We start from the raw sequence: 23,474 nt of genomic DNA on the forward strand, positions 1-23,474 counted from the left end.
ATAATTAAACATTCTATGCTGGTTAAAAATTGAATTATTTCAAAAATACTCTTTCGCAATTAAAATAAAATAAAATTATTTTATCAAAAATCAAAATTAATCATATTTGTTAATTAAGAAAAAGTTAAACAATTTTTTTTATAACTTGTCTAAAAGTTGATTAAAAATCACTTTCATCCACTCTTTACTTAAAAGTTGTATCTATTTAAATAACATCTTTCATATTAAAAATAAACACAAAATCATTTTCGATTTTTTACCTTAATTTTTTTTTAAATGATTGTGATCTGATTTTTGCCAAAATATTAGTTTTGCAAATAATCTATGATCAATAATTAATTTAATAATAAAGAATATTAAAATATTCTTATTTTATTTAAATAATAATAATTTTAAATATAGTGAAGTCAAAACTTGTCTAAAAACCTTTGGATCATGATTGTTAGGTTATGTACCATAATATTAAAAAAAATAATGCTTTATTTGAGTGTGAGACTTCAACTTCAGTTATTTTTAAGACTTTAATTTTCTAAGCCTTTGTAGCACAATAATTACATTTCCAACAAAAAATAATTCTAACATAAATAATATTACAGTCATAAAACACAATTTTATGAATGGAGAATAAATCTCCCATTTAAATATGAAGATGAATCGGCACCAATATTATTCAATCTAACTCAAGGTCAATTATCTTAAGTTTGATATTCATGTTAATAATTTTCCAAAAATATGAATAAAATTTAAAATAAGATTTAAAATATATATTTATTGAGATAAATATATATATATATATATATATATATGTTTTATTGAGCTGTGATACAATGGGTGAACAAATTTAAGAAGAATAATATTAATGATCATGTTGAAGCTGTATAGTTTTTTGTAAGATTATATGTTGAGAAAATCTTATGAAATATATTTTTATTAATTAATTTTTATATGATTGTATATCAATGTAATCTTGTTTGGTTTGGATGAAATTAAATTTTTGATAGATAAGTAGTGATAAATTAATATATTTGCATAGAAAAAAGGTAAGTGTAAAAAAAACTTTATCATAATAATTTTCTCTTTCAAATCCGTGAGATTAATGTTTCCCAAATGAAGTTAATTATAAGTTCACAATATACTTTAACTTTTAAAACAAAAACAATTAGATATTTTCAATCATAATATTACAATATCATCTTATCATCTTAAATTACTGCATTCTAATTATATTGAATAATATATACTTGTATTATTAAACATAACGAATATTTACTTTTTAATTTAAATAACAACAAGATATGTGCATAAAATTCATAATATATGCTATGCTTAGGATGAGTCGAATGTAAACTGGAGTTCAGCTCTAATTATTTTGTTTGTTTTATAATTAAAACTATAGTTAAATTGAAATTCAAATTTGTATAGAATTTAAATTAAATTAGGATGGTTTTATAATTTCAAAGAAGGGTATTCTTAACTAACTCGTTTTTGTCCAATTTAAATTAAATTATAATTTGACATGTTTATTAAAGTTTTTTTGTTTAATATAATTTGCCCAAATTAAAATGATGAGAATTTAACTTGCTATGTTATCTTAATTAATTAATTTTATTAAATTTAATTTATATGTCTTCCTTAATTATTTATGTGGTTAATAGAACGAATTATTAGGATATAAATTTTAATACCAAATATAATTAAATATAAATTTATTGATATATTTATTTTTATCCAAAATACAACTTTCATTAAATATATATATATATATAGATTAAAAATATACAATAATAATAAAACTAAAGATAAAAGTGAAATTAAGACTAAACAAACATGACCTATATATATTCATTTAATCAAACATCAGATTTAGGGTGGGTGTGGGAGATGGATGTGGTGCCGCACACTTTTTTTTTTTTTTTTTTCTTTTCCCTTTTGATTAGATAGTCTGCTTCCTGTCATTGTCCTTGTTTCCATCCTATACATCCTATACTCTAATCAACATCAGATTTTAAGTTAATAAGTTAAGTTAAGTTAGGTTAGGTCAGGTTTGTTTGTTTGATTCATCATTTGGCCGGGTTGAACAAGTGTTATTATATATATATATATATTTTTTAAAATTCCTGCAAAAGTAAATAAACTAATTTTATTATCAAAATATTTATTTTTTAATTTATATAATTATATATATATTTAAATTGTTTTTAAAAAACTACTTATCAAATGAGCCCCGTTTGAAAGAGAGTATAAAATATATTTCATTCATCTAATTTGTGTTTGTGTAAGGATAACATAATGTTTTGTTTTAAATTAGAATATAACAAAAAATACAAAATAGTAAAGGAAAACAACAAAATAAAATTTACATATATATTTGCAATATAGTATTTCTTGTGTTAAAAACTTATCATAAGTGACTATTTTTCAAATATAGAGACAAAAACATTGCTGGTTGATAGTTGGAGGAGGAGCTGATACTCTTTATCTTTTTCTGTTTTATATTAGATGTTTAGAGGATATATAACTGTTTTGGCTCAAAAGTATCATTGAATTATAGTATTAAGTTTTGCAAAAACTTCTATCCATAATTTAGTATTTAATTACAAATCATTTATTAGTTGCCTTTAATTTATGTTTCTCGTTACGATATAAAACAATGAAATGAGATTGTTGTCCCATTTTCTTATTCACGTGTCACTTATGCATGTAATGAATTCATATTTTCATTAAAGTTTTATATGTGTGTCAACAAGTTTACAGATATTTATGGTTCAAGGAAATGTGATCATTTGTTGTTTAAAATGTTTACTTTACTGAGTATGCTCATTTTTTTTTTAAAGTTTATGTATTTTTAGGTGAATGTTTCTCATTTGTAACACAGAGATGCAAAGTTTGGAGGAAGAAGAAAATGAATTGTTTAAAAAAAGTCTGGTGAGAATTTGATCTATAAATTAGTATTATTATTTTTTTTCTAATTTTAATTTTATTAGTATTTTTTATTTTGTTTAATTCTTTGTTGAGCTATAATTTTTCCAATTTAAATTATTGTACTTGATTTGAGTTAGTTATAAAAGGAGTTCTAGTTGATTATAAGTTTCTTTTGTTTAGACTAAATCATTCTTTTATGTATTAGTTTAATTTGTAGAATCAAAACTATTTTGATTTATCATTTCTATAAATTAGTTTAGCTACTTGATTTTTAACCGTTTTCTTCTTTTTAAATTAAACACATTATTTTACCTCAAAAATTGTAATAAATTTTAATTTAAAAGGTTTGACATCAGAATTCTCATAGAATGAACAAAAGTGCCAATACCCATATTTTTTAACAGGAAGAGTACATGAACGAAAGAATATGAAATTGTTATAATTATGTTAACATTTAATCTGATTTTATTTTTGCTGATGGGTGAACCTAATTTGAGTTTGTTCTCACAATGTTTTTTGCGCGGCATTTTTACTCGGGTAGATATGTGGCAGATTGAAGTGTTTTCTCTTGAATGTTTAAAACAGGTATTTAAACGAACATAACATTTCTCGGAGTATTCCTGACTCGTTATCATCTCTTCAAACCTTAATCAATATGTGAGTAACATAATTCTAATATGTGTATCACTGAAATGAAGTCTAATATATAAATTATGGATCATCTTTAATCTCATTATGCGGTTATATATACACATTTTTTCAGATGTTCATATAATTATTATGTAACTTTTTTGCAATCAACTTGGATCCAATAATCTTAGGTTAAATTCAGTGAGTTTGTTTAGAGTTTTTAATAATAGTATGATTGTATATGTTGAAGTTGTTTAGTAATGGTCAAACATTTCTCTACACTGTGTCTATGTTTTATTTTATTGTGAGATTTTATTAAGAAATGAGATTAATATAATTATATAGGTATAGACTCATAGTATATTTTTTTTTTGTTAATAACTTGAAGGCGTATATCTATCTAATCATGGTTCAAAATTATTATTTGTTGGTATTTGATATCAAGTTAATGTCTATCTATTAATTTTGACAAGGCTAGTAAAATACAAGGTCTTGAAGTATAACCGTGGCGGCTCTAAGGGTGTCAAACTCTTTTGATTTTATTGTTCCATACTTGTGAGGTGGTTCCAATAGAATTTATAATGTATTGTTTTTCTTATGCAGCCTTGTTTCGGACAACAATTTCTCATGAACAATATAAAAAACTTTTAGTAATCTCAATAACTTGACAAATTTGTAAGTGTTAATGCTTAAGTTGTGATTATTCATTTTGGAGGTTTTCATAAATCTTAAGTTTTTAGTATTTTAAAGAGATATTTATAAATCATTAGTAAAAGAGAATTTTAAAAAATTAAATGAGCCAACTCTTTTAAATGTAAAAAATAAATATCATAATATAGGTAATTATGAATTTATACAAATAAATTAACCATTCATCTCATTCGCATATATCATTTCTCTTAATATTGAATAAATCATATTTAATACACAATTAACCTACATTATTTTGATATTTTTTTTTATTCTTGTTTAGTAGTCAAATATTTAACTTATTTAGATCAATTTAAATGCAATAATTTTTTTCATTTACTCCAAGATGTAAGTAGTAGGGTGAAGCCAAATTTCAATAAAAAACAATAGTAAAATAAATTTCGTTTATTTTGTTTAAGTCAAATAAAATATTTAAAATTATAACATCTAATCTTTAATTTAAAATAAATTATTTAATAAATAATTCCTATAAAAAAACATCTTATTATATAGTTATTACTTTTTCATGTGAGACACAACTCATTATTTTAATTTTTTTTTAGATTTTTTTTTTCATTCGTATAATTATTGTTCTCACAATAATGAATGAAAGAAAAATAAAACAAATATTTTTATATTTTTTTATTTAATTAAACATGTCATAAATATAAATTATTTCCACACTCTTAATTAATTTTAATAGTCATTATATATACTCCCATGTACTATGCATTAATTATTATTATTATTATTATTTTTCTTTAAATGAAATAAAATCTTAAATTTATACCTCTCTTTTTTTAATCAAAGTTTATTATTCATAAAAACAATTAACACGTATTCCCACATTTTAAATTTAATAGTATTAATAAAAATAGAACCTGAAATTTGTATTTTTATTACAACATTACAAAAAATACAAAAATAAAATAAAATTATATTCATTAGGTGTTGCAGAAATTTTAACTTTGTAGCTAGGAAAGTAAAAAAAAAGTGGATGATTGATTTGTAAAGTGGCTAACTTGAAGCATGGAGAATTTAAATAAAAATTATACTGAATATAATATTATTAATTTAAGGGCCCTTAATTTAATAATATATATTATTGTTAAAAAAAAAAGTCTATATGTCTATTGTGTGGGGCAAAACAATTAGTTGGAACTTTATCCATTCGTGTACAGAATAGAATATTGACGCTCGCTACCAAACTAAAACACCAAGGTGTAATGTTGTTATGTTTGTTCTTTTGAAATTCACTATTAAACTTGATGATTGTGTTTGTTTCGGGATAAAAAAATTTTTATTATTTTTTTAATTGTGTTTGTTTCAAGATAATGTTTTTGTGACGGTTGTTGCACCTATTCAGTATTTGACAAACAAAGTTTCTGACGACTTTCTACAAAGCACAAATTCAGGCCTAAATTTTTTATGGTAAAACTCAAAGAGGGTGCTACATAACTTTTTTGTATAAGTATTATATGCTTATTAAAAATTATCATCCTTATTTCTGTATGAATTTCAGTTATTAGAGCTAGTGTTCCAAAGATGGAAATGGATTCTGAATTTGAATAGAAGAATGAGTATCTTATTTCAAGGAAAATAAAAGTTATATGGCTGAATCATGCTTTTCTTTTCTTTTCCATTCCAATCTTTGTGGGATAGGTCTGTTTACGGGTATGAAATTGTTCAAACTAATTGTCGATATTGAGCCGAATGCACAGGTGAAGAGGGCATCGAACGAGATAAATGCGCAGGTGAATATTCACGTTTGTTATTGATAATTGATTTCATTGGTTATATTTTTTTAGTCTAATTTGAAAACCAGAGTTTTATCACAATCACTATTTAATTGGAAAATTACCAAAGTTAAACTGAAAATATTTGATTTTTTTATTTGCGTTTATTAATGATATGATTTTGTGGATTACGAGCATAATTATAGTGTGATTTTAGTAACTTTATTTTAATTTATTTTATTATCAAACTATTTTTGATCATGGTCCAAATTATAGTTTAAGCTTGCATTTCATCTGGTATACACTTTCTCTGTATCATACATGATTAGATTATTTGTTAAATTATGATCCAAATTTTTTAAATTTGTGATATTTTTGGATTATCATATTTTGGTATACAAATTATATTTTCTAACCTACTGTTTCATTTGTATATATAAATGTTTTAAATACTTTTTCCTTGATCATGATGAACATTAAATGTGAAGAAGAAAAATCAAAGTACTTATCTGGACTCAGTATCACTAGGCAGAGACAAGTACTCATCGTTGATGGTCTTTAGAGATAGTGTGATTACATTCTCCTACAATGTTCCTGGTACAATTACTAAAGATGTGATAGACATGGTTCTTGTGACACAAATTGTGTCACACAATATTTTGACAGAATGAAAGAGATTGAAGCTTCTTCTAAATCTTCTACTGTTTTAATGCTACATGGATCTGGAGCAGTTAGGGATGTTGCTTCTCCAGGTTCGGAATGAACTTCTTTAGGGTCAAAAAGCTCCGATTTTGAAGAAGTAAAAAAACTCAGATTTGAAGATGACAAACTTAGTTACGGTATGTTTTTATGTTTTTGACAGAATTATTATTGGAGTTTTGTTTAAAACCTTATAATATAGCGCAAATATGGTAATTGTTGTGATTTTTTTAAGAAATATTTAGTTTAGACTGTTTATCTTGTGTTAAAATTTCTTTTATTCATAATTCATTTAAGATTTTTTTTCTTTTTTTTTTTTAACCTTTGTAAAGTATGATTAATGGATGATTTTCGATAAAGTAATTTGATTTATTTGTCACCGGTCCTTCTCCCACGTCATGGCAAGTGGCAACAAATTGTTGTTATTCGCCCTTTTAAAAATACTCTAAAGTAGAAATTATTTTATATATTCATAAATTTAATAACTTTTTATTAAAAAAAATGATTCATGAAAAATTATAATATTATTTTGGGGGAGGGACACTTTAGAAAAAGATATTACTAATAAATTAATTGAACAATTTGTATTTTTCAGTGTGACCAATAATTACTTCTCTTCTCTTCTTCTGCCGCACACTCTCTGAATCTCTTCTTCTTACGCAACCTCTAATTTCTTCTTCTATCGCGACCATCATTTGACTCGATCTTCAATTACGAAGATGATGCTCAGAACTAACGACCCTCACTACTTCAAGCATGTCAAGATTTCTGCTCTCGCTCTTTTGAAGATGGTTGTTCACGCCCACTCCGGCGGCACCATCGAGATCATGGGCCTTATGCAAGAGAAGACTTACATAGACACCATCATAGTCATGGATTCCTTTGCTCTCCCCGTTGAAGGCTCGGAAACTAGGGTTACTACCGAGGAGGACGCTTATGAGTACATGGTCGAATATTCCTAGACGAACAAGCAGGTTTTCTTTTATTTCATTTTTATTTCAACATTGAAATTAGATTAGATTTAGTAAAAATCAAAAGGTGTGGTAGATAATGGTGATTACAATCCCACATTATATTCTGGGTCATGATTTAGAAATAATCTTATGCAGTGTGGTGAATGTAATTTCTTGGGCTAAAGAAATATGTTTTTACTCACTTGAATGATCAAATAGGAAATATTGGAACAAGAGAAGGGACAAGCTTCTAGTTTCATTAATCAGGAGGTTGATCTTGATGATTTGATGGATATAAGATGCTTTCTTCATTTTATAATTTTTATTTTATTTACCTCCATGTAGTACATTGTGGCTCATATTGGGTTGGTTACTATGGAATTTCAGGATCCTGAGCTTGAACATGCTGATAGAAATTTGGGTTTGATCATTCAGCTTACCTATTTTGATTATTTAGACGATGAAAAGTTGCTGAATGGGGGATTTCATTGTGATAAGGTTTTTATTTTGTCCAGAAAGAAGCTGAGAAACGACAAGAACTTAAAAAAATAATGGGTGATCAAACTTTAAGAAGAATAACATTAATGACCATATTGAAGCTGTATATATTTTGTAAGATTATATGTTGTGAAAATCTTATGAAATATATTTTTATTAGTTAATTTTTATATGATTGTATATCAATGTAATCTTGTTTGGTTGGGATGAAATTAAATTTTTGATAGGTAAGTAGTGATAAATTAACATATTTGCATAGAAAAAAGGTAAGTGTAAATAAAAAACTTTATTATAATAATTTTCTCTTTCAAATCCGTGAAATTAATGTTTCCTAATTATAAGGTCACAAAATACTTTAACTTTTAAAACAAAAATAATTAGATATTTTCAATCATAATATTACAATATCATCTTAAAATACTGCATTCTAATTATACTGTATAATATATACTTGTATTATTAAACATAACGAATATTTACTTTTTAATTTAAATAACAACTAGATATGTGCATAAAATTCATAATATATGTTATGCTTAGGATGAGTCCAATGTAAATTGGAGTTCAGCTCTAATTATTTTGTTTGTTTAATAATTAAAACTATAGTTAAATTGATCAAATTTGTATAGAAATCAAATCAAATGAGCATGGTTTTATAATTTCAAAGAATGGTATTCTTAACTAACTCGTTTTTGTCCAATTTAAATTAGATTATAATTTGACATGTTTATTAAAGTTTTTTTTGTTTAATATAATTTTCCCAAATTAAAATGATGACAATTTAACTTGATTAAACATGATGTTGACATTTTTAACATAGATATAACATATTTAACCTAAATTATAGTAGCTCAATATATTTTGATCAAACACTCAATTACACATTATTAACCTATTTAAAACATAAAAAAATGTTAAATGAGTCAATATTGTTTACATAGAACTGAGACCTAATGGAAAGAATTCAGACTATTCAATATTCATTTCATATCCTAACCCTATTCTTTACTTATTCTCTAATATCTGAGTGAGATACCTTATACCTAAGGGAAATAAAATAGATCAAAGACTCATTCAATAGATAGTCTAGTCTTTCAACAAATGTAATATATTAAATAATCTGTGACATAATTCGTGTTCTAAAAAAATTATAGAATTGTAACTCCAGAGTAAGAAACGATGAGATGAAACTAACACTTTAAAAAACCCATAAACATCCAATTACATTAAATTTATATTCCAACTTCTTATTTCAAGTAGAATTTGGAATCTGAAACTCAAATCCAATTCTAATTTTGTCTCCTTACAAGGATAAAAAATATTAATTTGTTATTGTCTAAGTGAGAGCTACAAAATAACATATATAGAAAAGGGTACGCCATCTAACTTATTATTGGAGGTCTCTCATGTTGGCTACTACTTAAGGTTTGAGTGCCAAAGCCAGACCAAATTTAGCACTCTTATCGATAAACTTGGTTGGTGTCCACTTCTCCAGAGATTATAAGAAGTGATTTGGACGCCATTCATGCTGAATGAGGGCATTTGCCTTTCCGAAATTGTTAACTCTTGCCTTAACCGAGGTTAAAGGATCGAGAGTGTGTTGGGTTCCAATGTTTATTGTGTTCTCATTGGTCGAGAATCTGTGAGTTAAAGGGATAATCGTATGGTAGTACGATGCGCTCAGGGAGTCACCCTTGTCATTCCTACGTCATACACAAAACAAAAATCATTAAAACATTGATTACATTGGTTAACAATATTAAGTTCTTAAATCAACTTGAAACAAATTTTGCAACTCCTTATTCTCCTAGAGACTAAAGTTAACCTTTTAAAAATATCAAATTCTAATAATATTTTGATCATTTAACACGAATAATTAACTTCTCATCAACAAATAAGACTCTTTTCAAATAATTAGATTTAATCCAGATAACACTAAATGACTTAATGTTTTGATATGTGGAGGGCATGTCAAATTATTAACTGAATTAATAAAAAAATGATAATTAAATTTGAATCAAAAGTGACTTCTTTTCCTTTTTAAACTATCAAATACAAAGGTCATTAAATCAAAACGACGATATATAACAAACCAAACGGAAATAAATTACTCACAGGCTCAAAGATGCAATAAGGTCTGAGTTTGTATAGCTCAATCCACCGTTGTATTTATTAAGAGCCCCTCCTTGCTATCAAAAGATAAATATGTTCCAATGGAAAGAACATTTGTACCAATAACACCAGAGAAGTTGACTAAGGATTTGCTGTCAAGCTTATGCTTGAGCTTACCTTTGCATAATCATGCATGTATTAAACTTCCAACTGTGAGAAATTGACATTTAATCATCAAAAGCATAATCCAAATGAAGAGACATATATGATATACAATTGATCAACAAAATGTTGAACTAGTGGGGGATATTTTTTTTTATAAAAATTCGATTTAAACATAAAAAAATGTTTGATATGGGATATGAGATAATTGATTTTTTTATATGTATTGTCCAATTAGGGGTTATTTGAATTAATCCATAAAAAAAAAGATGGACAACATGTTAACAAAATTGATCCATGAAAAACTCTAAATGAAAATTCAAAGGCTTCATTTACCTTTCAGAGCTCTGATCGGAAACCTGAAACTTAAGATAGTCTTCGGACCAGGAGTAACTTCATCATCTGTTATGGTTGTAAAAAGCTCAACATTACCAAACATTGTCAAATGCTTCAGAAATATCATGACATGAATAAAAATAATATTAAGAAGAAAAGTGCTTAGCATACAAACAAAGAATTACAACAGATTAATCTCACAAAAAAAAAATACAGTTAAGGAAATTTATTAACTAAACATACAATATATGATGTTAACTTACAATGGCACAAAAATGCATTAAACACATTAGGCTTTGAAATGTTACTTCCATTTCAATTCACATGTCATTCGAATTTATAGTAGTTCAAAGTATATGAACTTTATGGATCAAATTTTCAAATTGGGTTGTTTTGTTATACCAACCATTATAGTAGTTCAAAGTATATGAACTTTATGGATCAAATTTTCAAATTGGGCTGTTTTGTTATACCATTATGTTATGTTAATGATTAACCGAAATATCTACCCTTGTTATGTTTGTCATAAATTACAATAATTTAGAAAATAATATGGATCACGATCCAACCAATAATCTGATCATAATCAAGAAAAATCTCTATATTTTGATGAACACAAAATTACACTAGAATTTGGATGAGCTAGAAAATTTGTTTCCTGAATGAAATTACAAAAATCACACTATAATTTGAATGATGTTACAAAAAAATCTTATACCAAACGAATATAAAAACTTTCAATTTGAGCTTTAACGATTTCCTAACGTGATCATAATTGTGATAAAATACCAACTTTCAAATAGGTTATAGTATCAAATAACTTCTTACAAAGAATAGAAAATTCCAGCTGCAGATATGAAAAACAACACATGAAATGTGCCCAGCATAATTCATCACCATTATTATACCAAGCAAGATCATCACATCATCAAGCAAAGTATTCTTCATTTATATGAGGAAAATCAAAACTAGAATCCAATGTGATCAATTGAAAATTTGATATAAATTTCCATTATTATTCAACTAGTTAACAAAATAAAACACAATATCTTGTAGTAAATTTTGTGAAAAGTACCAAAATAAATTAAATTGAACCAGTAGTAGAGCATACTAAACACAAAGACCTGGAATGCATCAAGAAGAGATTTTCATACTGCAACTAAGTAATATGACGATCATTTCCATTTACATGTTAGATTATTCAGTTTAAAAAAATTGTCAACGCATTCGTCAAGTTACAATATCTACTGCAACGTATAAAGATGACATTCTAAGAAAAGTATACCAAAGAACTCACATTAGATTTGTGTCCACTTTAATATCAGTGTTGATATTCTTGTTCTTTAGCTGTGTATTGACATCAGCAAGGAAGACATCATCTTTCTTCACACCAGATGAATTAATAGCCTGAAATGTGCACACTATAAATATTAAAACTCCACATTACCATAAAATATGATCCATACAAAGCAAGGAAGAAAAGGGGCACAATTAAATGTATTACTGCTAATTAACAAGAGTGTGACACATAATGCATCACAACTTATCAGTTTTGAATTAAGTTTTTTTTTTATAATTGTTACTAAAAATCACTTATTTTTTCAGTAAGCATGAGAAGAGCGTACAAAAGATAACTGTAAACATTAAACCTTGTTTTCTTATTAATTCCAGGAGCTGCGGCAAGTTCTTCACTCCAACCAAACAGAAATGAAATTAAGCAAATTACATCTCTAGAAGGGTAAAATAGTTTTAAAATATTTTCTCTACATTAGCCTCATATCTTATCAAACACTTCCATATCAAGCACTTACTTAAAATTCAAATAATTATTTGGTTTATTCAACATCTTATTTCCACAAACTTAACTAATTCTTTACTTAAAATTCAGTATTCAACATCAACACTTAATATTTATTTTTATCCAACACCCTAATAATATGAAATCACTAGGTAATTATATATCATTTGCATGCCACATTATTTAAGTAGAAAAATAAAACGTGTGATTTAGTCAAAATATCATCGTGTGCAACCATACCTTAATGTAAAGCCCTAAACCAAAAAATCAAGAGGCTGTAATAGTTTATTGTAGGTCCATATTGTCACAGCCCAATCTTCCTGGCCCATGAAGAGGAGGTTTAAGGAGAATGTCACGACCCAATATTCATGGCCCAAGAAGAGGAGGAGGCTTAAGCCCGCTTAAGCCCAACACAAGGAGGATTTTAGCTGGAAGGCAGGTGCTTGATTGATGCATCACTAATTGAGAGTTGAAAGGCATGTCCTTGATTAGCGCATCACTAATTGATACTTAAAAGGAATGTCCTTGATTAGTCCATCACTGATTGACAATTAGAAGGAATCCCTAAATTAGTGTCATTAATGTAATAGCTAAAATTAGTCATATAAATACATTTGAGGTATTACATTGTAAATCACCAAGTATTCGTGTAATATAATACTATTCTTTGTAAGAGTTACTCTCTCTCTAGAATTCTTGTGTCAATTCTATTAAACGCCGAGTATTGCGTTGAGTAAGGCTGACTAGTTACTTGTTCTTGCGAAGATCGTAACTAGTGCCGCACGGATCGTTAGTGAAAAGACTGAGCCCGTGACAATATGGATGGAACACATTGCACATTTGAGCTGAATTCAACAGTTTCACCAAATTTGAGCTATTTGACATGTAAGAACTCCAATTGCATATTGCCATAAGCGTTACGATCAATCCATAATGGTGCAGGTCCGGAGTTCAACAAGTTGTCACCTTGCCTGTTACAATTCAAATTCTTAAGTTTATAAAAGATGAAGTTTTTTCGATTATTTTCTTATCAAGAGTGCCTACTGGATATTGATGGATGCCAACGGTACTAGAATCTAGCCGAAAAAACGATTATTTTCAATATTCCTAATAAAATCAAGGAAATTGTATTTGGGGCTAAGTTAAGGAGATCTGATATATATTTGAGTTCAAAATAACTAACAAATTTTGAAGGGGGAGATTGGAGAAAACATCAATAGTGCCAGTGAAGTGAATTGGTTATTCTGAAGATACCTGTTTATAATCATAAGTGAATAATCAAACAAACAATAATGAACATAAACTATAATGTAATTTGAAGAGTATTCTAAACTTACATATTTGTCATACTGGTAAGGGAACTCATACTCTGAGAAAGATTTCCAGTTAAAGAATTAAATGAGAGATCCCTGAAAAAGCATTAAATGAATAGGGCTAAAGCCTTTATCTTCTCAATAACCTCTAGTCTCAAAATTCAAAATTTATATACAAAATTCAAAATCTATATACATTACAATGCATGTATAATCAATTTAGGGTTCGTTTTAGTGGGTATTTTAGTCTTCCTCACTGGCATACTCCTATAAATTTTATAGAGATATTGTAATGTGTGGCTCTATTTAAGACGATGAAAATCTATATATACAATGATAACTCTTGGTCAATCATTTCTGTACCATATTCTCTATTTGTTTATATAGCAAAGAAACATGAGATATCTTACAAAGTGGAATGTTTTGAAAGTTGTCCAAATATGTCATTTGATTGTCCCTGTAATTGATTGTGTCCAAGATTTCTGTACTCCAATGATAAAGAAGAAGAACACGATTAAATATATAAAAAAATAAAGAAAATATTGTGACAATGTCATCAGAGAATATGAAGAGTATTGAAAATGAAGAGTGGACTTGAGTTACATGTATACAAGGGAAGTCATCAGAGATATTGAATAAGGAATACTCCCAGTGAAGCCATTTCCCCCAAGATTTCTGAAAATTGCAAGTAAATTATTATCCAAACCGCAGAGCAAAAAAGAAAAAAAATAGAAACTTACAACTGCTTTACATTTGGCGGTAACTGATAAGGTATATCATTGTCAAGATTGTTGTTACTTAAATCACTGCACAAATTTAACAACAAAATTTAATTGAATAAAACATTAATGATTGAAGATATTCACTAGAATAAGTAACTAAGATATAAGACAATCTTATAAAATGGTTACAAAAGTTAAACTTGAAAGCTGGTAGTAGCCAATGGTTACAATACTCTTTAAGCAGATAAGTCCATGTCTTTAAGACATCAGATATATTGTTGACATTTTTTTCATCATCAAAACAAAAGCTTAACAAAACACATGCCTCACCCACATCATTCCCTGCTTACACATCACTATATAGGTAACTTAGTGATATCAACAAAAAGCAACAGAATGTAAAATAAACAAAAGCTCTTCACTGAAATCAAATGCTGCACCCACATCATTCCCTGCTTACACATCACTATATCGGTAACTTAGTGATATCAACAAAAAAACCACAATATGTAAAAATCACAAGAATTAATGACAAGTGAAAAAATGCAACCATAAGTTGGTGTCAAAGGGATATAGTGATAGGGGAGCAATAGAGAGATAATTAGAAAAGGGAAACAACTCAACCATCAAAGGGACACATCTCAAAACATCAAACTACTTACAGGTTCTAGCTCAGCCACATCTGCACAAAAGCTAACTCCAGCAGCTACAAAGCAGTCACTGGGAAACATATTGAGATTGTGATATATATTGAGACAAATACTAGATGAGATTGTGATAGATATTGAGACAAATACCAGCTTCTAAATAAGTTCTATGCCTCATATAACTACATCAATTAGGCGACTGTAAACATAACTATCTCCTCTGTACCATAAGATAAAATACAAACTAGTAACTCATTAATTCATTACATTGGTAGATAACTAACTATACATAAAATAAGCTAAACACCTACAAAAAATAAAAAATAACACGACCTATCAAAATAAAACAAATAAAAAAAAAGAAACGTGGGACGATGATCCTCCTCCTCGACCACCAAATAATCTGTGCGCGACGGGAAGGTGATATGATCCACGATCGCACCATCTGCCTCTCCTCCTCCAGATCCACAATCATTAATATCAACATCATCTGAGACAACTCTTCCGTTGTCCCCCCACTCATTATCAGAAGATCCGTGCTGAATGTGTGTAGCACTAGGTAGTAAATCTAACTCGGCGGCAGGAGAAATTCGAGGGTGATATTTTCTAGACAGACCCACGTAGATTATTATACTGATAGCAGATATGACTGCTAACAATATATAAAAATAAACTACGTCTAGGGTTTTTCCAGAAAATCAGCGGTCGCAAACTTCGAGTAATCCGATACTGAAGCATAGAGCCATTGCTTGGATTAAATATACCATGGATATCGAATTCGTACCCATACTTTACGGGCATTCCTCATGAAAAAAATACATTAGGCCAATTACTCCAATGGCATTGGCGATGCCCACAAATATCAGCTGGGGAGTGAGCCAAAAGATAGAAATCCCTCCAGCCGCTGCACGCGAGACACCCTCCATTACGGCTGCCACCACCATCGATAAAAAGAGAATGAAAATCCGACCACAATCCTACGGAGGAGTGTGACGCGGGTCAGCCTACTGAAAATATGAACAGCAACCCGATCATAGAAGATGATTGACAGTGAAACTGTGATCACGGGATTGCTGTTCAGAACTAGAAGGAGAATTGTGAATGAAATTTGATGGTGGTTCATCGTATGTACTTGAACCACCATGTAATCGTTGTGAACTAAAGTCGGGACAAAGAAAAAGATGGTGGTCAGAAAAATTGGAAGAATCCGAATCAATCTTTTAACTTGCTCGATCTCGTCAATACTTCTTAATGTCCATTTGTTTGATGTCCTTCCATCAAACCCGTCTCCAATTATGGCACCTTTATTCTGAAGCCTGTAACAACAACAAAAAAAAATCCAGATTAACCTATTAATATATTCTATATAAAATTAGCTAGCTTACTACATTTCATATCCATACAAATAAGAAAAAAAATCAAATACAGAACTGGTTCATTTCCAATTATACTAATGATTTACTCTTTCTTTCTTAATACAGAAATGAATTCCAAGTTTCAGAATACCCTAGAGTCAACTAAACATACTCAAAGAATAAGATTATATTATGAAAGAATTCCAAGAAGAATACAATTATGAGCAGCTATATAAGCACTATGATGAATCATCTAACTGAAGAGTTAAAGATTATTTAATTAGGTTTATATATATATACAACTAGTTAGTTAGGTTGCTGAGATTATGTTTGGATATAAACACTATGATCATCTAACCGAAGAGCTAAAAAATATTAGCTAGCTGAGATTTTGTTTGGATATAACAACTAAAAATTCATAAACTTATAACATTTGATTAATTTATTCATCCAATAATTAATTAACTTCTATAACAACTAAAAATTCAGTCTCAAAATTTTGTATATATATAATTGATAAATTAACTTCATGTTACCTCAAATGGTACGTAAGCCTATGCGACGACGACGAAGACAGAGTGCCTCATATAACTCTGCTTGTTGTCTGATTCCCTCCTTTCTAAAAGCACGGGGAATTTAGCTCTAATACCAATGATAATGATTATTTTTTTAGATTGAAAAGGATAAGAGAAGATGAGACCATTAGAGAACTTTTCAATGATCTGATAATATATATACTAATAGGTAGTGTAATTCTAAAAGAACTCTAATCCTATCTAATCTGCTCATTCTAATCTAACCAATACCCTAACTCTTCAGATGACCCTTTTATGTCCACATACCTATTTCATATCATAATAATGCAACACTATGTAAACAAATTACACTCACGGACAAGGATCTTAGTTTACTCTTACGGAAGAAAGAGTTTCATTTCTTTTTGATCATTGGATCTCATCCTAAGGATGGCATCTAATCTCCAACATGAGATGAAGTTGGAGCGATTAGATCTCATAAAACAACTTCAATTAAGTTAGTAGCATGAATGTGGATGACACATGTTTATGAGAGGCTCAGTATGCACCATCAGTGTTGTTGTAACCCCATTTACCTTTTATGTTATTTAATGTTGACGGAAATCATCACCTAAATAATAAGAAAAATATTATACTATATAATGTGTTGTCATACTAAATCCTATACATTGTTCCTTTTACAGAACAAAAGTGCATTTCTCTATAACACAAATACTGACGGTTACACCACCTTGAATGTCTCTTGCCTTTCATAATCTAATTTGGCAGTTTCTTTCTAAAGTCAATGCCAGGCCTTTAATTTGGTTCACTTGCATTGCTATATTAAGTATATTATACCACATTTAGTGTAGAAGGTTTGAGGAATAGGGGATAAATGGATATTGACTCACAGATGAAGGTTGTGCTGACTCCTATGATTTCTTGCAATCAGGTGCAAAGAGAAACAACCAAAATAGGCACCAGTCTACAAGACTCTAAGAATTATTCTAATTCATTTAATTAATGTGCCTTAGAGAATATTAGTGCTTCTGATCACAATTATGAATAAGGATTCAAAGGTAAATTTTAAAACCAATTGAGATGGAGACACTCAGTTCACATAGTCATGGTAAATGATGTCGTTTAATTTGGTGGTTCACTTGCATTTTGCTGTATTAAGTATCTTCTACGAGATAAATGGATATTGACTCACATATGAAGGTACTTGTGCTAGCTGACTCTTATGATTTCTTGCAATCAAGTGCAAAGAGTAACAAACAAACAAAAAAGGCACCAGTCTATAGGACAGTAAATTTTATTCTAATTCATTGAAATTAAAGTGGCACAAAGAATATTAGTGCTTCTGATCATACAATCATGAATAAGGATCCAAAGGTAAATTGATCTGTCTGTAACTAAGTTTAGTTTCCAAACATTATAATGTTACATTATATAAGGAAACTAAACTTAGTTACAGACAGATTAAAAAATGAGATAAAATAATGTGATAGATTATTTTCTTGAGATGAGAAAATAGGAGGGAGTTGATACAAGATCAGGAAGTTATTCCATTGGGAAACATAGTATCCCTTCAACAACTTCAAGCTGATACACACTTATTGCACCCGCACAAAACTCTTTAAAATCCATTTTGTTTATAGAAAGTGGCTCCATCTTCATGCTCCATCTTTTCTTTAGCATTCATTCCTTTTGACAGTTTATATTGAATGACTTACGTATACCAAAGGTGAACTTAAACCAAAACAATTCATCTCATATACATCACCAAAACTATCTGTTGTTGCCAAAGGACTTTCTTTCATGGTGTTACTACTATAGTTCATGGTAAACCAAAACCATTTGGATCACATCCAACTTCTGTATCTCCAGCTTGATCGCAACTCATTAATCTTCCTTCCTGAACAAAAATCTCAGATCTGCAACGGTAACAAACAATCACAACTCGATATCATCATCAGATAAAGAGTAAACATCAATGAATAGAACAATAATCTTAATCCTGAACCTGCGCTTTCGCTATACCATCACTTCCCCATGCTTCAAAGACAGGATCATTGAACATTAGTAAAGATGTGAATGGTGTTTGTTGGTGCACAATTTCCTGTTCATCTACATTGATAGAACCAACAGGTGAGACAACAATTTATGCAAAGTCATTATCAATAGGGTTTTTGCACATTATCTACCAAGAAACCTAGTCAGGAAGTCCATATAAATAAATACGACAGGTGGTGAATGATAACATAGATTCTTCTAAATTAATCCAAATTATTACTTGCTTATAATTTTTATTATCACCTAATTGTTTAGATTCCGCTGCTAAAAACCCTTATTTTAATAACTATGAATTTAACTAGATAAGCAGATTAAGATAAGACCTGGTAAAAGGACAAAGAATGCAAAACTTAATCAAGATAAGCAACCTAATGATTTAGATAACCGTAAAAAACAAGCATTATTTGTGGGATAAAAAGAATTTAGTTTTATTTTGTACAAGGCTCAAAATTCAAATTGATTACTGAATTCTGTTAGAGTTTCATAAATAATTACTTGTTCTATTTTATGAACAAAGATTAAATGTGCATAACTCAGTTGCTTCATATGGCAAGGCAAGCTAAACAAGAATATTTGGTAAATCATCGGCCTTACCACACAAAAGGCACCTATTACTAATGCCACATTTTCAGCAGACCTAGGGACAGATTCTTCTGCAATCCGTTTCATACTCTGAATAATAGCAAAAGAGAAATCAGAAAGTTATTAACTTCCATATTATGGAACCGGGCCAACCGAGAGCTTGCTACATCATATCAAGCAGAATGTCAGCCAAATCTTCAAAATTGTTGATGAATGTTCACCAAGATTGCATTGAAATAAGTGTAATTAAGATATTCCTTGAGAGCTGCAAAGATTCAGCTATCTCCACAAGCATATTTTCATATTTTGCATGTACATCTTGTAGTCCCTGAACACTGAAAAAAACCATAGGAAACTTCAACATAGACAAATTAATAAAAAAAAATAATCTACGTGACATCTATTGAAGGCCAGGGCAGGCAAAACAGAGCAGCACCTGGAAGCTCTCTGGCTCCACTGATATTTCCTGCAATGAAATGTGCATAATTCCACAATCAAACACTAGTTCACTGAAAGAACAAATAAATTTAGCTTCATCAACACATATCCTTAGCTTATCTCGTTTTATTCTAGCAGATTCTCTAATGAGATTCTCCCCTTCTCATCCTGTTACAATACAATTCTCTATCACTATTGCATAACAAATATCCACTAAGAAAGGGTCCATTTTCCAAGCAATCTTACACTCATGTATCCAAGAAAATTTTACACAAACACTTAGATGAACAGTTAGATGTCCAGGAATAGAAAAAAAACATCAAAGGCAAGTATCCAATAATGCTTGTGAGCAATCCTACCTCACCCATAGAGGGATGCCAGGAACTAATCACAATAGTCATGAAAGTAGTGAACTGGAAATAAATTAATCCATAAATTATTTCATCCCGGAAAGTGGTCATAAGAGTTAATTAGACAAAAAGAAGCAATGATTTTGCACCTGAAGCAAAGATGGCTACGCATTAAGCAACTTCTCAATTTTGCTTTTTGAGGCTTCTCTTCTCCTTTACAAATCTTTTTCTTGTCCTTAAGGATAGTGACAATTACCAAGTTATCAAAAGATTAGAACATATAAAAAAACTATAAATTACAATCATGTCTACTAACATATGCTCATATGATATAAACTTGAGTTCAAATGCTTCCATGGCCCTTAATACTTCAGGGCCAGTTTCAGTTGTGAACACCTCCATGTTTCTTCTCTTAAAATCTGGAATGCTTTTATTAATACAAGTGAGAAGTATTCATTACACCCAAAAGAGAGAGAAGGGAGAAAACATATTGTATATAAGAAAACAACTGAACAAAAACAAAATAAAGAATACAAAAGAGTATATAAGGGCAAGCTAATCAAATAAGATTCATGCTTCTAGATGTTGAACTCGTAGTAAGCTAGTGCATTAAAGGAAGAGGTTCGAGCTTTGGCCCATCTTGTCTTGTGGTACCAATTTTCCACAATATCTGCAAAACCTGACTTATAGATTTAGGATATGCTCCCGGTCCATTGCTCCCCACTTTAAGAGAAGATATGTGCTGCAAATAGTAGTTATTAAGAGCCCATACTAAGTAGTTTTGAGTAATCTTAAATAGCCAGAATGTTAAAGTGAGTTGGTATGTTTTCTTGAAAAAAAAAAGTGAGTTGATATGATGGTGACAAATAATTACCTATATGACATATTACATTAGTCTTGGTCTATAATGACTAATGTGGTTAGCCTAAAGTGGTTGTAGCTCTATCTAGCACATGTCTAGAGATGGGTGAATCTACGGCATTACAGTAGGTACTAAAACTAAATTTTCTAAAGTGAGTGAAAAATATGTCAAAGTTACGTACCCTCAAATTAGGCTATAATTATAGTCTTGTGCACAGAATATCCGCGTTTACACTTGAGCACAGCCTAAATGAATTGATTCTACATATCCACTTAAGTAATATGAGACATGTATTTCAGTATAAGAAGCAATAATCACATAACTCATCATCTGCAGTGTATCACATAAAATGTACTGAGTGTAGTCTTGATTTACATGAGATTTTGAACAAGAAAGATATTTGTAAATTATTGTCATCAGAACCTACCAATGACATCTGCTTCACAAAGATAATAAAAATTCTGAAAGCCAAGGGCTTGAATGGTGGTATCTGAGCTTTTAATGCAAGCTTGACCATGTATAAAACATAACAATGACATTAGAAGGGGTATTTGAGATGAAGCAAAAAAACTAAACTCTGAAAAAGATGCTTATTGAAACAGATAAAATAAGGTCCACACCTCTATCAACATCTTTTCTGCAAACGTTTATTACCGCAGTAGCCTTACTAATTTAAATTGTTCAGTCAGGTATAGGTTCATCAAAATATTTTAGTTGCAAGACTTTATGTTATAAGAGAAAAGTAAAATAAGATTAAATGTTATTTTATTTTTAAAATATAGAACAAAAGAAGCTCATTTAGCAATAAATCTCTAACTTTTTGTTAGAACTTATATATGTTGTTCTTAAAAATTGAGGTGAAAACTAAACTACAGATAAGGTTGACAAATCCTATACCAAATAGGGTTCTAAAGTTAACATAACTCTAATGTGCCCCCTCAAGGTGGAGCACAAAAATCTATAATACAAAGCATTTTGCATAAGATAAATGCTTAGTAAAGTGGTCAACATGTTGCTCGAAATAAGGTGTATTTAAGCAATATAACTTGTAGTTCTTCCTCCGTACTTTGCTTACAAGTCCAAAAGTAAAATCAAAATGTAAACAAAAGACATTTAATTCACTTTGAGAGAACAAATATTTCACAAGCATTAAGAGGTGAAGAAAATTATGATTTACTTGTAAGCTTCCAAAAGCACGGTAATTGGTCTCTCAAGTCTTACAAAGCAGAATGCATACAACACTATGCACACTACAAAGCACACCGAAGATGAAAACTGATCCTAAAGTACTCTCACACAACATATGGCAGTCAACAAGAATACATTTAAATAACTTGTTCCACGAATCATGGATGGCCTTTACATCCATAAAGAGGCTTCTGAAATTTAAAGTCCATTGAGCAAATATGAACAAAATATTTTTTAACCTTGAACAAAATAAAACAGCATAAGGACGACAGAAGTTTGGGTATAATTTGACATTAAAATAAGCAAACAAACAAACAAATTAGTTGTTTTAGTTCATTTTGGATTATAATTTTAAGAGGCAATCAGATTAAAATAGGAGCACGTGATTTCCCTAGAGATCTTACGGTTTTCCAGCATCTTGGAAGATGGGCATTATTGCCTGTACAACAAGTGGCACCATATTAGGATGGGAAGCAAGTGAATGCAGCAATTCCAGAAGGTTTGGTTGCAGTCTGATCAATTGGAAATTTTTTGTTTTGGTTCATCAGAGGATTGAATGATATTGGTAGAGATTCAATATTTAGCAATAAGAGGTACTAGATTAATGACTTACCGAAATCTATTTAAATCGATATCCTTGACACCAGATTGCAGGTGAATGTAAATTAAAATGGTGAGCATCAATGAAATGCCATGTTTGGGATCCATGATGCTTGAAACAGATAAAGAAATCCACTGCAGAATACACCAAGCTAGAATGCATGACCAAAAATGCTAGCAAATGTGCCAAGTAACAGAGGCATTTCTACATGATCAAACAAGAATCTAAAGTTATATGGCAAAAGTTTGGGATCCATGATGCTTGAAACAGATAAAGAAATCCACTGCAG

General features: G+C 29.3%; 2 pseudogenes; both read right to left on the reverse strand.

The window, feature by feature from the left end:
* Positions 1–9,481: 9,481 nt before the first annotated feature.
* LOC124930199 lies at positions 9,482–13,448 on the reverse strand (annotated as a pseudogene).
* Positions 13,449–13,612: 164 nt separating this feature from the next.
* LOC124930206 lies at positions 13,613–16,162 on the reverse strand (annotated as a pseudogene).
* Positions 16,163–23,474: the final 7,312 nt, after the last annotated feature.

Source organism: Impatiens glandulifera, chromosome 1, assembly GCF_907164915.1.
Source record: "Impatiens glandulifera chromosome 1, dImpGla2.1, whole genome shotgun sequence".
In the NCBI taxonomy this organism is placed as follows: Eukaryota; Viridiplantae; Streptophyta; class Magnoliopsida; order Ericales; family Balsaminaceae; genus Impatiens; species Impatiens glandulifera.